Consider the following 18,808-nt stretch of genomic DNA (forward strand, 5'->3'; position numbering starts at 1 on the left):
GATCGTGAGGCATCTCCCGAATCACAAGGAACTCCAGATGTTCTTGATGCAAAGCTCCCACTTGTAGCTTGATTGGCATTGTACAACTTGAAATCAGACCATTAGAAATTTGGGTACCATTAATAGCGGTTAACGTAATAGGTCGTTCGAGCGACCGAAACTGTAAACCCAGATTCTGGGCACAGGAAAGGGAAATAAAATTCCCCGCAGCCCCTGAGTCCAACAGTGCCTTAACGGTTTTGACTACTGACTCAGAAAACAGAGACACGGAGAGTAAACAGTCCACTGCCGGAGAAGATTGAGAAGACACCCCTAGCTCGACTTCTCCAAAACAAGCTAGGACTGCCCGTTTCCCGGGCGAGGCTTGCAAAACTTGAGAAAATGATCCGCAGCTCCACAGTAGAGGCAGAGTCTACCCTCACGACGACGCTGACGTTCTTCTGGGGACAGCCGAGACCGATTAATCTGCATGGGTTCGTCTGGACTCGGAATAACTGTTTGCTTAGACGGAAGAGATTGGAATCTTGACCGATCTGACCGACTACGTTCACCACCTCATTCCTGCATGCGAAGATCCACCATTACACAGAGTGAGATCAACTGTTCCAAGGAATCTGGCAGATCTCTAGTGATCAACTCGTCCTTTAAACGATCCGAGAGCCCATTCCAAAAAGCAGCCCGAAGGGCATCATTATTCCAGCACAGTTCTGAAGCTATGGTTTGAAAATGAATCACATACTGTCCCACTTAACGAGAGCCTTTTCGAACATGGAGCAAGTCAGCAGCGGTCGTCCTGCCGGGCTCATCAAAGATCCTTCGGAATGACGTGATGAAGTTGGTATAACTAGAAACCAACGGATCTGATCGCTCCCACAATGGTGACACCCACTCCAACGCTGAACCCTCAAGCAAAGAGATAATGTATGCCACTTTAGACCGATCAGTAGGAAAGTTATGTGAAAGGAGTTCGAAATGTACCTCACACTGATTGAGGAAACCACGGCAATTCTTTGGATTCCCGTTATAACGAGGAGGAGGAGGAGGAAGCTGAAGGCGTGACCTGGTTCCAGACAAGGACGGAACATTGCTAGAGGCAACCACTGGAGCGGATACTGGAAATGGAGCTGTAACCACTGTAGCCAGAGAAGTCTGGATTTGATCCAGCCGGCCAGATAATTCCTGGAGATAATGCATCACCTGATTCTGTGCTGCTTCCTGACTCTGTACTCGGGAAACCAGGTCCTGCATGGTGCTTGCCTCTGGGTTCCGATTCCCCGGGTCCATGGCGTCTGAGTATACTGTCACTGACCTAGATTGAGGGTGTTGTGAACTCGGGGATTCTTCCGATGGTTGGGAAGAGGAACCACAACTGGGCCGGAACAGGGGTGACCTGATATAGGATTTCCTCATACAGGACTCTGACAGTAAGGTTTGGTGAAATATTGAAGAGCTTTATCGCAGGAAAAGAACAACTCAAAGTCATATAGCATAAAGGGAAACTTATGAGGGAATGTCCAGGCCCATTGAAGGGTTTGTGAGCAATGTTAAAGATACTGGTGACTGAAGAAATTGTGAGCGATGTTTAAAGACACTGATGACTAGAAGAACCTGCAAACGGTGGTCAAAGACACAGATGACCTAAAAGAACTCGAGAACGGAGACCAAGACGCCGGTGACCTGAAGAACTTAAGTGCAGTGGTTTAAGACGCTGATGATTTGTAGAACTTGTGAACGGTGACTGAGACGCTGATGATTTGTAGAACTTAAGTGCAGTGGTTTAAGACGCTGATGATTTGTAGAACTTGAGAATGGTGGTGAGACGCTGATGATTTGAAGAACTTAAGTGCAGTGGTTTAAGACGCTGATAATTTGTAGAACTTGTGAACGGTGACTGAGACGCTGATGATTTGAAGAACTTAAGTGCAGTGGTTCAAGACGCTGATGACTTGCAGAACTTGAGAACGGTGACTGAGACGCTGATGATTTGTAGAACTTGAGAACGGTGACTGAGACGCTGATTATTTACAGAACTTGAGAACGGTGACTGAGACGCTGATGATTTGCAGAACTTGAGAACGGTGACTGAGACGCTGATGATTTGCAGAACTTGAGAACGGTGATTAAGGGCCGCAGCCCACGCTGATTCCTAGGAGCACTGGTGACTGGACCGCAGAGAGACACACCAGCCGCTGGGAACGCTGGAACCTGTGCAGCGAACAGGCACCTGGAAATGCCGGAGACACTGGAGTACAGCTTCAGAGATTCTCGCCGGGAACAAGAGCGCTGGCATCCACTTCAGGGAAAAGACGATACTCAGGCGCCGAGGCTCTGTCCGTCGTCTGACTTTGAATCTCCCGCCACCGCTGGATTGGCGGAACAGTCTGATGACGTCACCAGCCCCCCGCCCACGTGATGCTGGGTGTCATGGTGGCGCCCTTGCCCTGGAGAACCGCCGGGAGCCGCGCCAGCCAGACGCCGGAGCCCGTGGCCCACCGAATGCGGAGGCCGCAACACAGACCAGCATTACGCAGGGGTAAGCGCTGCTTCAGGTGCCTTGGACCCTGGTCATGTAGGGCTTTGAAAGTCAGTAAGCCAATCTTGAAGAAAATTCACCATCTTACAGGCACGAAGTGGAGGGAGGAGAGAATGGATGTTACTGTATGTGGCTAGAACGGGGCTGGTTGGTTAACACCCCGGCAGCTGTGTTTTGTACCAGCTATAAGCGGTGCAATTCTTTTGCTGGGAGACCAAGGTAGAAGGCATTGCAGTAGTCTAATGCATGTATGACTTTTGCCAGATCCTCTTCAGAGGTAATTAAGTGTTTGATTCTGGTCCTCAGATGAAAGAATAAGGATTTGATTGTAGCTATCTGATGTATAAGTGTTAAGCCACCTTCCAGGACAACACCAAGATTCCACACATGATCACTGTTTTGTAATTTTGTACCCCCCAAGTGTCACTCTAGCTGGTTGGCTATGCTGTAGTCTTGTCGCTTGATGTTGAGGTGCCATCATAAGGACCTCTTTTTTTATCAGGATTCAGTCTCAACCAATAGCAGTGGTAGACCAGGCCATGGCACCTTTTTATTTTACCCATTGGTAGAATGTGTACTGCAGAAAGCATGGGGGATAGTATAGAACCTTGTGGGACACCACATGGCAGTGGCACTGATGGTGCTGAGTATACTCCAGATGAAACTCTCTGTGACCTGCCAAGCACCGGGGCTATCTTCTCCGTCTGTTTTTAAACTTGCTCAAGCAAAACAGGGCAGGTCCCCAAGTCTCCATGAATAAGAGTTATTATAACCCCCTAGATTGTGAGCTCCTTGGAGCAAGCCCTCTTCCCTGATGTTCTTATAACCCTCTTCTCTCACACCTCAATTACAGCTCTCTCCTACTCAGTGAATGTCTATATCCACATCTCCCCTCACTTGTTACTGTTTATCTCTTCCAATGGCTGCCTATCTCTAGTAGTGTGCCAATTACTCATTTGCTTCCTTACATCTCAGCTGTATTGTGTACTGAGAATTATGGTGCTAATTGTTACCTGTGCTCTGTTTTAGTTTTTCAGTTACTGTAATATTAAGTTATGCGTAGATAAATAAGATAATAGGTCTAGAGGTGTGCTGTGACTGGAAAATGAAAAGTAAGAGTGACACACCAGTGTGTGTATATACATAGAAAAAAATGTTACTTCCCTTATAACAGTTTCTTTTCCTTGCTAGGACTGTTTTCTTTTTAGATATTCTGAATCACACCGTATGTCTCTTGCACGGAATCAGATCCTTCATGAAAATCAAGCCCATCAGATGGAATTCATAGGAGATCCTGGCTCCGGATCCAGTTATAGGGCTACTCCTATTCACTGGAATCTGGTGCTAACCTTCACTATTTATACAGGTAGCTCTCCTGTCTCTGCTGCAACGCGTTTTGGGCATAGCTTATCTTCCTCAAGCCAGTATCAGAATATTGCCATGAGGAAGGGAAGCTATTCCCGAAACGCGAAACCCTGAAACCCTTGTCTTAACCAAGTGTTGGTGACTGTGGTCTTCCGTCCTTGATAATGTCACCACACTCACCTCATTAAGCCTAATAGTGTCTATCACTAGCACATCCTCTGTAACGAAGACTGCCACATCGTCTGGTAGATGCCTGTTTGTGTAGGAATAAAACCAATATCATCATCATACAACAGAGGTTCATCCAAACTCCAGCCTCCTGTCCTATTTTTCCAGCCTCTTGTCTATCCAGTTACCTGTCGTGTCACTCCAGACTCTTGCCTTTCGAGTTGCCTGCCCCAAGTCCCTCCAGCCTTCTGACTTTCCAGCCTACCGCCTTGTCATTCTGGCCTACTGTTTTCCCAGCTGAATGCCTCGTGTCCTTCCAGCCTCCTACCACAACTCTCCAGCCTCCTTCCCCCAGTCACTCCAGCCTCCTGTTCCATCTGCCCAGCCTCCTGTCCCCTGTCTCTCCAGCCTTCTGTCCCTTCACTCCAGCCTCCTGAGCCCCTGTCACTCCAGTCTCCAGCCCCCTGTCACTCCAGCCTCCTGTCCCATCTATCTAGCCCCTGTCCCTCCAGCCTTCTGTCCCTTCACTCCAGCCTCCTGCCCCCTGTCACTCCAGTCTCTTGTTCCCCAGTCACTCCAGCCTCCAGTCCCCTGTCTTTCCAGCCTCTTACCCATCACTTCAGCCTCCTGCTACTCCAGTTTCTGGTGTCACCGCAAGAACCATCCTCCTCAATATAATGTATTTTGGTTAATGTGATTATGGGCCAGATGCATCATCGCTTGGAAAGTGAGAAAATGGAGAGTGAAAAAGTACCAGCCAATTAGCTCCTAACTGCCATTTTTCAAACACAGCCTGTGATATGACAGTTAGGACCTGATTGGCTGGCACTTTTTCACTCTCCGTTTTATCACTCTCCAAGTGATGATGTATCTAGCCCTCTGTGTCTTAATACGTTTAAATACAGTTGACTATTTGTCATAACTATTAAAGTATCTGCTTGTTTTGGAACTTAGTATATGAAAAGTGTCCTATTTACATAATTTATCATTATTATGATTGTAATCTAACACTTATTAATAACATTACTTTGGTTTGGTAAGTTTAGTAATTAGGCAGTGAAGAACAAGGCACTTTAGGAACACATTGTAGATCTTTTATCTTTTGAGCAGCCTGCTAAATTTCAAAAGGACAATATATATAATTGTAAGTAAATTAAAAGCAAATAATGTCATCAACGAAAGCGATACCGATCTGTAATTACACATCAGTATGTATTTTAAAGTGATGCAAGCTATAACAAATGGGTCTAGTACAGACGATGTACACTGTCTAGATAGATAGTCATTAGGTTGACCCCATATGAACGACATTCACGAGGGTCAATAGGGTCAAATAGTTGGCAGGGTCAAAAGGTTGACATAACGATGGTGACAGAAAAAAGGTTGACACAAGTTATTTAAGTGTCATTTTGTATGTTTAACCATATATATATATATACACAATCAGTGGAAATATGTACTCTCGCCACGCTTACAGCAAGTTGGCTCACTCTGCTACTGCTGCACTTGCCACACTTTACTATTTCAAATCATAGTCCACATTGATAGTACATCAAGGAAAAGTTGGAAAGATTTGAAAAATCTCCCAAAAAACTTGTCAATTTGCGTGTCAACCATTGTCATGTCAACCTTAAGCACTGCCTACTTTTTACCTGTTGATCTTTTGACCCTGTTGACCTAAGGCATGTTGACAAATGGGGTTGACCTGTTGACTGTTGACCTATACATTGGAACCTATAACATACAAATCCGAATAATAATAATAATAATAATAAAAATAATAATAAAGCAGGAAGCAGCTGGGGGCCGCAGGTGAATGGTCAGAGGGCTGTCTAATGCCACAGGGCCAGCTACTGCCTATCAGTATCCTGGACCTTCTCCTTAGTACTTCCCTTACTCTCTTGGTTTCTGTGTCTCGATAAAGTCAAGGTGGTAGTACACTTAAAAAAATGGCATTTATTAAGATGTACCCATTATAGCACTTATAAAGTTTTCTATGAGTGTTTTGATGCTTATTCATATTATTAAAAAACAGACGTAGCCCATGTTTGCTTGTGGGGTGGTGTAGGTGTTTATAGTTCTGGAGAGTCTTGGAACTCATCAACCAGATCTAGCTCAGTTAGCTTTATCTCGGGATACATTGGGGCCTATTAATCATTCAATATTTGCGGCATATGCCCTGAAAACACACACAAATATTAAATATTAAGTATCACCCAAATGTTTGATGGAGGGACCGTATCAGTTATCTCCAAATCTGACATGGACCTTCCATTTCAGACATTTGTTGTCCCCATAGAAACTGCAAAGTTTTAGATTTACCAAGCTCGTTGCACCGTCTGCTAACGACAGTTGATTGCGTTAGCCACTGGGCTACATTCCGCAAAACTTACGGGAAGAGGGTTCCTCTGGATGTTAAATGTTAATTTCTTATTGCCATGAATAGCAGTGATAACAAATTACAATTATCAGGTGTAAAACCCGATAATTGATAAATATGTCCCATTGAGTGTTCTATACAAATAGATGCTGCCACTTATACGGTTTCTACAACAATAAAATAAGTGCTGAGTGGGTTATTCAGAGTCTGTAGCAGTTTTTGCTAAAATAGCAAAAACTTCGGATAAAATCGCAACATGTGTAGCGCCCCCCAGCGATGCCATCACAATTCAATTGTGAACAGATCGCAGAATTGGGAATTAGAGGTAGACCCCCTATATACGCAGCCAGGCTTCACGTGCCGGTGGTCCGGCGACATGTTTTCTTATTACAGGAAATGCAGGCAATGTCATTGGGCCCCCCCTGAAAACGGGCATGACATGCCTGCATTTCCTGCTCCACTCTCCACCAATGCCGCGTCGCCACACCAGACCGCCCGCTGCCTGTCACTCACTATGCGGCCGCATCCTTCCGGGATGCATTCACATAGTGAAAGCCCGTACACATGTGATTCAATCGCGGCGCATGCGCATCTCTCTCATCAGCACTTCTCATGGTGTCCGTAACCATATTAGAGGTGTCACATTGAGCTGACACTCCTACTGATTGGGATTGCCACTATGTCTATCGCTCTTCTGCCTTTGTACTACTAGGGTCCCTACAGTGGACCTGCTCATACATTGCTTGAGGGAACTCTGCAACACTCTGTATTCGCAGATAGACAATTGTGATATACACACCTATCTTCAAGATATATCTTCAAGTGGACAACCATGTTCATGGCTCTCAACTTCCTGGTAAATCAAGCTGACAGTACTGGCTCTTACTTCTCAGCAGCATCTCACTGACTCACAGAGCCTCCCTCTTGGCTTTACTTTGTTGATGCACCTTTGGCAGCAATTACAGCCTCAAGTCTTTTTAAATATGATGTCACAAGCTTGGCCCACCTATCTTCTACCCTCTTTGCAGCACCTCTCAAGCTCCATCAGGTTGGATGGGAAATGTCAGTGCACAGCCATTTTCAGTTTTCTCCAGAGATGTTCAATCGGATTCAAGTCTGGGCTCTAGCTGGGTCACTCAAGGACACTCACAGAGTTGTCCTGAAGACACCGCTTTGATATCTTGGCTGTGTGCTTAGGGTCGTTGTCCTGCTGAAAGATGAACCGTCGCCCCAGTCTGAGGTCAAGAGTTCTCTGGAGCAGGTTTTCATCCAGGATATCTTGGTACATTGCTGCATTCATCTTTCCCTCTATCCTGACTAGTCTCCCAGTTCCCGCTGCTGAAAAACATCCCCACAGCATGATGCTGCCACCACCATGCTTCACTGTAGGGATGGTATTGGCCTGGTGATGAACGGTGCCTGGTTTACTCCAAACATGACGCCTAGCATTCACGCCAAAGAGTTCAATGTTTGTCTCATCAAACCAGAGAATTTTGTTTCTCATGGTCTGTCCTTCAGGTGCATTTTGGCAAACTCCAGGTCAGCTGCCATATGCTTTTTACTAAGGAGTGGCTTCCGTCTGGCCACTTTACCATACAAGTCTGATTGGTGGATTGCTGTAGAAATGGTTGTCCTTCTGGAAGGTTCTTCTCTCTCCACAGAGGAATGCTGTAGCTCTGACAGAGTGACCATCAGGTTCATGGTCACCTCCCTGACGAGGGCCCTTCTCCCCTGATCGTTCAGTTTAGACGGCTGGCCAGCTCTCGGATGAGTCCTGGAGGTTCCGAACTTCGTCTATTTACGGATGATGGAGGCCACTGCGCTCATTGGTACCTTCAAAGCAGCAGATATTTTTCTGTACCCTTCTCCAGATTGTGCCTCAAGACAATCCTGTCTCGGAGGTCTATAGACAGTTCCTTTGACTTCATGCTTGGTTTGTGCTCAGACATGCACTGTCAAGTGTGGGACCTTATATAGACAGGTGTGTGCCTTTCCAAATCATGTACAATCAACTGAATTTACCACTCGTGTACTCCAATTAAGCTGTAGGATCATCTCAAGGATGATCAGTTGCAACAGGTTGCACCTGAGCAATACCACTGCATGACCCCTGTCATTTATAGTAAACAGACCTCTTTACAAATAGATCTATGCCTGGTGGTTCAGAGTAAACAATGGCCAGCTAATTACAGACTGGCCATCTGTCATATACAGAAGTATGACACATAATGTACCTGAGAAGGTCGTACACAGAAAAATGGCATTTTCATAACTGGTTGTGCATCACACTTCTCCATTCAAGACTGGCACGAAAGCATACAGTTTTACAAATTACATTTTCTATATAGAATATATTTGAATAATACCACTTTTTTGGGATCAGATGCAGGATGGATCATGACAGTCAGGTTCATACATGCCCATCAGTCCTGCCATACATGTCCTCACATGTCGCCCGGACAGTGGTAACACACATATTTGCAACTACTATGTCCCGAACCTGGCAGCAGCAGCTTTGACAGAGACAGGAGACTCCCCTGCTGTAGTCAAGCTAGAGGCCGCACACAAGAGTCTTTGAAAAAGCTCCCAGGAAACGTAGCAAAACCAGTTAGAGTTACCCTGCTTGCTCTTTCACGATTGTGAATTTATTACTTGGTGCCCGCAGTGGATGACAACTTGCTTGAAGACATCACGCTTGCTGACCATCAGCCACAGAGGTGTGCCCCCATAATGATGCTGCATGGTGATTCCAGGAATAGCAGCTCTGTGTAAAGAGGGAGATTTCAACCATCTGCCTGGTGACAAATAAATGCGGTCATATATGCAAGCCACTTACTCTCTGGGGATGCAGTGTAACAAACTGTGATTACACAACCAAGCATCATGGCATTCATACATCTGTGCCAATGATCTTACACAGGTCCAAGTCACTAAGGTGATTTCAGGCCAGGAGATCCCGCTAACCTGGCCAGCAATAACAGGACTTTGGAAATATGCTCCTACTTGTTGTTGATACATCTATTTGGACACTATATTGATTACACCTAAAAAGAAAACTGCTTTGGTAAGCTTTTACACTAATTAGCCGGTAAAGGGGACCAATCTAAAAACCCCTGGAGTATAGATATGAGATGTTTTGTTTTCCTCTTGTCTTAATGGTTTTACATGACATTTTATTGTGATCTTTTATAATATAAATTGATATAATAGCAACCGGTTGCAAACTTTTTATTGCTATATTGTGCAATAAATAATTTTGTGTATATATAGATAGATAGATAGATATGTATTGTCTATATATATATATATATATATATATAGGAATACAATTCAGCCGGCACTCCACTCCAGTTCCAGCAGCTTGCCCCGGTGCCGTAGTCCTAAGAATACATGCAAATCCAAACGTGGAAAAAAGGCACTCCAGAGGCTCAATCAATGGAAAAATTACATTCAATATATCTTTTTCCATTGATTGAGCCTCTGGAGTGCCTTTTTTCCACGTTTGGATTTGTATATATATATATATATATATATATATATAAAAGTATTTCAGAGTAACTGAGCGGCTAATACACATGCCAGACCTCTTAATAATTTGTGAAAAAACGAATATATATTTACTCTCTAATTATTAGCCAAGCCTCTGTGGTGGAGGCTCCCCCGGTTGGCCCTTCACGCCCCAGTCCAACACTGGGTATATGGACATAATTGACTCGGTAATTGCAAAAAAAGTTCAAAGCTCTTTGCATACAGACATTTTTATCCACTAAAGGAAGCAAGTCATACTTGCCTACCTGACCCTCTCCATGAGGGAGAAAATGCTCTGTTCCTGGTGATAATGTCAATATTACCTTTCAACACAAAGCTATACCTTTAAACACACCTTTACCATGGAGCTGCTGCGGTCACTAGCTCACGCTACATACTTTGTACGCTATTTGCGCACAGAGTCCCGTACCGTGTACGCACTTAGCGTACAAACGCCGCACTGCGGGTACAAAGTACACGCAGTGCGTTCGCACCCAATTAATACACCTTAAAACCTTATACAGTTATACAATGCAATGATATGAATACACTTTAAACCTTATGCAGCAAAGCTCTGCAATGATGTTACACCTTAAACCTTAAGTAGCGCTGACGGTATAAAGTACCCGCAGTGCGTACACCTTATCAATACTTATAAACCTTATACAGTTAAATACGCTTTAAACCCTTGCAGGAAAGTGAGGACACAACACCGTTCTGTAGTTGAAACCACAGGGTTCTAAGGCCACCGTGGATTATTTCAAAAGGTAAAACAGTACAAATTATACACTACAGGCTAACAAGATAAATCTAAACAGAATAATGGCTACAGTCAATGTACATACGTGTGAATATTCGCAAGCGCTTCCCGGATCCGGTCCTCCGCTAATCAGGTTGAAAGCGTTGAGAGTCTGTGATAGTGACCTGGCCTGCAGCTCGCTCTTTATTCAGTAGATCAAGACATAATACAATAGACACTGTGTGCTCTTCTTCCATTGGTTAGGGGGTGGGACATGTCCTGTGCACCGGGGACCATTGGTCAGTTCAAGAAGCGGGCGATGGCTAGGACTTGAGATGTGGTTTCTGTTGTTTACATCTGAGTTCCTGCCCCATGATCAGTTAAACCCATCACATTAATCATAAATCTGGTATTATTAATAACTTAATGAGGTAAGATTTAATAATGTTCTTATTCCCACCAGATTAATGCTTACGTGACTCTGAACAATATGATTCCACACATGATATGATTATCTATTTCAATCTTCAAGATATACATATATCCACATATTCATATATATATATATATATATATATATACACATATGTACACACATACTCCTGCTATTACAATTTGTTAGGAATTATATATTTATTCATCTATATATATATATATATATATAATGTTACAAAGAAGAGGCGGCACTCAGAGACTGTAGTTGTCAAAATTGTATTCCACACAAACGATCCAACGTTTCGGGGGTACTTACGCCCCCTTTGTCAAGGTGAACAACATCTGTTGTTCACCTTGACAAAGGGGGCGTAAGTACCCCCGAAACGTTGGATCGTTTGTGTGGAATACAATTTTGACAACTACAGTCTCTGAGTGCCGCCTCTTCTTTGTAACATTGTCCCATCTGCACTGGGAAGGCACCGGAGCAACGCTGTTTCTTGAGGAGGGAGTGCCAGTCCACAGTAACGTTATATATATATATATATATATATATTACATATATATATATATATATATATATATGAACACCTTTATCTCCATGGGTTTTAGACTAGGAATGTTAATATTTTAAATTCCTATCTGTCTGGTTTTGTGTTGTGGTTAGCTATTGTTTCTGATCTTCCAAACAGCCTCGGCTCCTGGGCATTGTCAACCTGTTTGTCCCTTCCTTTCAGGTGAGACAATGACAACTCAGCACTCATTGTTCTAAATAGAAACCTGGCCATCTTAGTAAACAAAGGTGTTTGCCCTCTTCATAGAATCTCAAAGCTTAGTGTAAATAAGGCCATTGTATTCTAGTCTCTGGGAGATTTAATTTATGTGTGACTGAATTTCATTCTCTTTCCCTCCACATACGTAACATACAGTAAAAACAGTTCATATCTATATTCCACTTCTGCATCTAACTATCCTCAGGAACATTCGATCTTCCTCAAACCAACACCAGAATGTTTCCCTTAAAATACCCTACAGCTGGATACCAAACATCACCTTATAGCCTTAGTCTGTCCCCTCTTATCCTGCAAAGGTGAATCCCTTTGTTCTGGAATCATTTAAACTGTTGATACTTGCTGATGTAGTACAAGGGAGCTATATCTAAAATGTACACTATTTGGGTTAAATATGTAATGTTCTAATAACCCTCTATGCGTTCACAAACTCTACCGTAAATGCGCATACCACGCACTAAAGCGCATGGCCGTGGGGAGCTACTTTATGCAAATTGCGGATATGTGCCCTCACGGCGGAATGAGTGCACGCGCAGCGGGCATGTGTGTGGGGTTAGTACATGGGGTATGCATTACAATATTTTTCGACTTTGACACTGGACTTTCCTGGTAATGTATGATTGCCATCATCTGTGGTGAAACGCCTTTCTTATCAATTAACTAGCTCACCACAGGTGATGGCAATCATACATTACCAGGAAAGTCCAGGAACAGAGCATTTTCTACCCTCATGGAGAGGGTCAGGTAGCAAGTATGAAGCAAGTGTTATAAAAAAACACCTTAATTTGGATCCTAACTGTATGACCAACTGCAGACCAGTATCAAACCTTCCTTTTTTTTTAGGAAAGGTTATTGAGAAAGTGGTTGCAACTCAACAAGAAATCCTCCTTTAAACCAATGATATTTATGATCTATTCCAGTTAGGATTCAGGAGAAGACATAGCACTGGAACAGCTCTGGCATGTGTGCTTACTGATCTTCTGATGGCAACAGACTGTTCAATCTTACTCCTTCTGGATCTCACTGGACTATTGGTTTCTAATTAAGCATCTAAAAATCAGGATCTGGTCTCTAGGTCGACAAGACTTAGGTCGACAATTTCTAGGTCGACCACTATTGGTCGACAGTAAGTAAGTCGACAGGGACTCTAGGTCGACATGACAAAAGGTCGACATGAGTTTTTCACTTTTTTTCCATTTTTTTTAACTTTTTTATACTTTACGATCCACATGGACTACAACTGGGAACGGTAACCTGTGCCGCGCTCTGTGGCAGTGGAGCGAGGCACCTTGCCCAAAGCTCGCTCACTATGCAAGGGGACACAGTGCACTAATTGGGGTTTCCGATCACGCTACGAAGAAAACAACACCAATTTTTTTTAAATACTCACGTCGACCTTTTTTCATGTCGACCTAGAGTCCCTGTCGACATAGAAACCATGTCGACCTACTTACTGTCGACTTATCATCTGTTGGTTAAGCTTTAAGCTTTGACATTCAGCCTCTATGGCACTCACTTCACTCACAGTTCAAGAGTCCTCCACTCTAGAATCCTTCAAACACAAACACAGACTCACTACTTAAACCTGTTCATCCAAGCATTTCACTGATGTCCCTTGTTAAGCTCATTTTGTATTTTGTGTTGTAAAGACAAATGTAAAGAACTTTGAGCCCTATTTTGAGAAAAGTGCTATATAAAAAACATTATTATTATTATTATTATTATTAATATTATTATACTGCTTAGGGGCTGATGTATCAAGCTGTGAAAAGAGTGGAGAAGTGGACTATTGGACAAGTTGCCAATCAGCTTTGAGAAAGCATTCATCAAGTACATTCTATAGAATGATAGGTAGAAGCTTATTTGCAATCAGCAACTTCTCCACTGGTACACTTCTCCACTCTTTTCTTTGCTTGAGACATCAACCCTTGAGTTCCTTAAACATGCAGAGGTTGGGACAAGTGTTCAAGCAAAGTTGGAGAAATTAACCATGTTAAAGACCTACAGTAACAGTGAAGCTAAACAAAGTAATTTACTCTGAAAACACCTCTTGCTCTTACAAGGGACCATAGATGAGATACCATGTATATATTAAATGCTAGTGGTGTGACTGAGGATACATGACATCGGAAAGGAGCCTGTATCTGTGGCAGTAGGACTGAATAGTCATGAAACAGTATGTAACATATTTCTGGATATGAACATGTTTTATCCATTAAAACTAAAGTGATCTGTGACAGTTTTATGTTTCTGGGAAATCAGTATTTTGTCCTTCTATTATTATGAGCTTTTAATTACCAAGTATAGTAATGCAATGTTCTCTATTTGCAGTAGTAATCTGAATGTGCCTGCTATAAGCAAAGCAAAACTTTAAAGCTACAGTATAGTAGAATACAGTATACTAGAAGAGAATCCCTTAGTGCAGTTGGATGTTTCAAGCAAGCATACCTGGTATAGTGAAATAAATCACATTACTCGCCACTTCCCTCAATGGTGCTGCGAGTGCCATGCCATGCAGACATCTATTTTCCAGGACTCGTCATTTGCCCCATAGGCCTGGCCAAAAGCAGGAGGCTTTGGTACACTGGAGAAGGTACTGTGACCATGACGACCAGAACATGGCTGTAAGCTTGGAGCTTGCAGCTTCTTATTGGTTCTCCCAGCCACAACCATATTAGTGGCCATTTTAGAATACTTAATCAATGGCAATAGATTCTAGGAGTACATTGTTGCATTTATTAAAAAATAAATAAAAAGGTTTGTGCTTGTGCTGATATGGTCTTTGTTTTAATCCTAATATCCCAGTGAATATTAAAGCTGGGCTGCAGATAACAAGAAGAGTGGAGGGAAGTGCTGCAGTATGTGGTATACCTTTTTACAAAGCAAAGTTCCAGATCATTGGCCCTCATTCCGAATTGATCGCTAGCTGCTTTCGTTCGCAGCGCGGCGATTAGTTGAAAAAGAGGCACTTCTGCACAAGTGCACATGCGTATGGTGCGCACTGCGCATGCGCGTCGTACTTTCACACAAAACTATGCAGTTTCACATAAGGTCTAGCGACGCTTTTCAGTCGCACTGCTGATCGTTGAGTGATTGACAGGAAGTGGGTGTTTCTGGGCGGAAACTGAGCGTTTTCGGGGAGTGTGTGTAAAAACGCAGGCGTGCCCGATAAAAACACAGGAGTGGCTGGGGAAACGGGGGAGTGGCTGGCCGAACGCAGGGCGTGTTTGTGACGTCAAAACAGGAACTAAACAGTCTGAAGTGATCGCTAGCTAAGAGTAAGTTTTGAGCTGCTCAGAAACTGCACAATCTTTTTTTGGAGCAGTTCTGCGATCCTTTTCGGTCGCACTTCTGCTAAGCTAAGATACACTCCCAGAGGGCGGCGGCCTAGCGTTTGCACTGCTGCTAAAAGCAGCTAGCGAGCGAACAACTCGGAATGAGGGCCATTGACTCTAAACAGTGTTTTTATCTGAGACCACCAGCATGAATGTGAGAAATATGAGACGTCTCAAAAACGGCCAAAGAGGTGTTTTAAGCATAATTCTGTATACATCATAGTATCTTACATACTGTATACCCCATACTCAGTTACAGGACAGCATTATCAATGTAGCGGTGGAATCCATTGTTGGGAGAGCATTATTTCTATAATCATCATTGTTTATTTGTGATGGCCACAAAACTGTTCAGGGAGGTTGACAAAGATGCCTACAAATGATAAAGAGTAGAAATAGCTAGGGCTGCCAAGAGAAATCCTGGGCCTCGGTACAGTAACTTCCTGCCCTTTCCCCCCTGCAGGGGGTGTGGCCACAACCTGTTAGTTGCATTGCTGCACCACTTTGAGGGCATGTCTAGCACACGAGAAGTACCCACTCACAGGAGCATGACATACCTCCCAGCAGTTGGGACAGAAGTGTTCACTATTAGGATAGTCACATAAAAGCTGCATTGGTTGCAGAGTGCATTCCCTGGAACACCATAAGTTTGTGAAAGTGGATCCTCCATTGTAATTTTGGGATAAAGGATACGCTATAGCGTGTAAGTGCAATCACTGCATACATATATATATATATATATATATATATATACTAGGTGCTTCATCGCGCCCTACGGGCGCTCTTCACACCGTCGCAAGGGGCTACGCCCCCTTAACCCTTGCATGCCTTTCTGGGGTTCAATATTTGTGTTATATGGAGTATCACCTGCATTCCTTTGTTAGTGGTTAAATATTGCACAATGAAAGGGTGTGCGATGGCGAAGGAGGCGCAGCCCCTTGCGACGGCGTGAACAGCACCTGCAGGCCACAATGTACAAAATGTAGCGGGTGCGGGGGGTACTGCGGATGGTGTCTGTAGATGCTGCGGATGGAGGGGGGGCGGAAGTGGGGGTGGGGCCCGGATGGGGAAGGGTTGGGAGGTGCTGCGGGTGGGGGAGGGGCAGAGGAGTGGGGGATGCAGATGGGGGAGGAGTCCGGAGGCACTGCAGGTGGGGGAGGGGCAGGGGTGCCATGGGTGGGGGAGGGGCAGGTGTGGGGATGTTGCAGATGGGTGAAGGGTTCCGGAGGTGCTGTGGGATGGGAAGGGGCGGGAGTGCCACTGGTGGGGTAGGGGTCCGTAGGCGCCATGGGTAGGGGAGGGGCAGGTACGGGTGTTGCGGCAGATGGGGAAGGAGGTCAGGAGGTGCTGCAGGTGGTGGTGGGGCAGGTGCGGGGGTGCCATTGGTGGGGGAGGGGTGAGTGAGGGGGGGACCGCGGATGGAGGAGGGTGTCTGCAGATGCTGCAGGTGGAGGGGGGCAGGTGTGGGGGAGACATATAAGGGGGGTGAATGGTGGAGGGGGCCTGGAGATTGCTGGGGGTGGTGAAGGGGCGGAGGAGTGGGAGCCACGGGTGGTGTCGGGGTCTCTAGGCACAGCATGTGGGGGAGGCGTGGAGTGCCGCATGTGGTGGAGGGGAAGGTGCGGAGGTGTGGTGCATTGGGGAGAGGTCTGGAGGCGCTGCGGGTACTGTACCTGCCAAAAAGGTAGTTGGAGGGTATGCAGTAACAGGGCCAGGACAGGGGTGACAGGGTCAGAACAGGGTTGACTGGGCCAGGACAGGGGTGACAGGGTCAGAACAGGGGTGACAGGATCAGAACAGGGGTGACGGGGCCAGGACAGGGGTGACGGGGCCAGGACATGGGCGACGGGGCCAGGACAGAAATGACAGGGACAGGATAGGGGTGACAGGGTCAGTGTAGGGGCGGCAGGACCAGGACAGGGGTGTCAGGGCCAGTATAGGGTTGACAGGGCAAGCACAGGGGTGACAGGGCCAGGATAGGGGTAGCAGGGCCAGCATAAGGGTGACAGGGCCAGGATAAGGGTGAAAGGGCCAGAATAAGGGTGAAAGGGCCAGGATAAGGGTGGCAGGTCAAGGCCAGGGGTTACAGGGACATGACAGAACACAGGGCACGGGAGAGATTGGTATTAGGGACAGAACAGTGGTGACAGACAGATGTGTCTTACCGGAGTCACTGCTGCTGGCTGCTGCTGTTCCACTCCAACCTGTTGGCATCTGCTGCTGGTAGAGACTTGGTATGGCTGACTCTCTTAGGCTGTATTCCTGCTTCCTCTGCCCGTCCGCATCACTCCCCCCCTCCTCAGTCACACACCGCAGACCTCGCGCAGCTGCCGGGCACTGTGGTAAGGTGAGACTGGGAGTGACTGGTTAGCCCCCAGGAGATGCTGCGGCTGGAGGGAGGAGGGGGTCATAGCATGCACGTGGCGCGGACCTCATGGCTGCTGGGCACTATGGTAAGGGGAGACTGGGAGTGACTGGTTAGCTCCCAGGAGACGCTGATGCTGGAGGGAGGAGGGGGTCAGAGCCTGCAAGCAGCGCGGACTTCTGCAGCGCTACCCGCCGGCTAAAGTGTGTGAAGGAGCTGGGCGCACCTCACTGCGGGTGGCAGCGCTGCAGCTAGCGGTGGGGTCGCAGGGGCTGGAGATAACAGAGGCAGTACGGAAAGTGCACAGCGGCTGGTGACCCACAAAACTACAGCTAAGAAGCGTGGAGTGTGCCAGAATGTGACGCTCCTCCCTGCCAGAGAGACCCTGCTGAGTATGCTGATGTGGGGGTCAAGTATGGCATACCCCCTCACACACCCCCATACCTCCCAAATGTCCCAATTTTCGCTGGACAGTCCCATTTTTTGGGGTCTGTCCCGCTGTCCCACCCACGGGTCGCAGTGTCCTGCGGTGGGGGGGGGGAGCAGTTGGAAAGCTCCTGTACTCGCTGTTCTGCTTAGCAGAGCAGCGGTGAATAGTGGAGACAGAGGGAGAGGGGGCATCAGGGGGTACGGATTAAGGGGGGGTTCCAGCAGCAGAGCCGGATTAAAGGGGGGGGGGCAGGCGGTACGTACCGTTGGCCCCACAGTTTTAGGGGGCCCCCTGGCTGGAGTAGCTCTGTCCCAGCTCTGAAGCTCCCCCGTCCTGCCAGCAACAGCGGCAGCATTGTGCTACAGTCAGCACACGCTGCTGCGTATTGGCAGGTCTGTGGTGTTGCAGGGGGGCAGCAGTCTCCCTGCTTTCTTCTGCCTGTGCGGGTGTGTAGGAGGAGCGACCACCTCCTCTGGATTTACCTCTAGCTGAGGGGCCAAAATACCATAAAAAAAAACAACAACGGGATTTGCATAATGGGGCGTGGCCTCGCGTCCCGCGATTAGGCCACGCCCCCAACCCACAGCAGGCACAGCAATGAGATAGGGCTCCCCTGTCTCAAGTACCCTGTGCCCCCCGGACTCATAATCAGCCCCTGGGGGCATGCCAGCAGCTCACAGAGCGCTGGGCATGCCCCCTCACTGACGAAAACAGGGCCCTCCCGCGAAGCCACGCCCCCTTT

The sequence above is a fragment of the Pseudophryne corroboree genome, chromosome 9 (genome assembly GCF_028390025.1).
Source record: "Pseudophryne corroboree isolate aPseCor3 chromosome 9, aPseCor3.hap2, whole genome shotgun sequence".
NCBI classification, from domain to species: Eukaryota; Metazoa; Chordata; class Amphibia; order Anura; family Myobatrachidae; genus Pseudophryne; species Pseudophryne corroboree.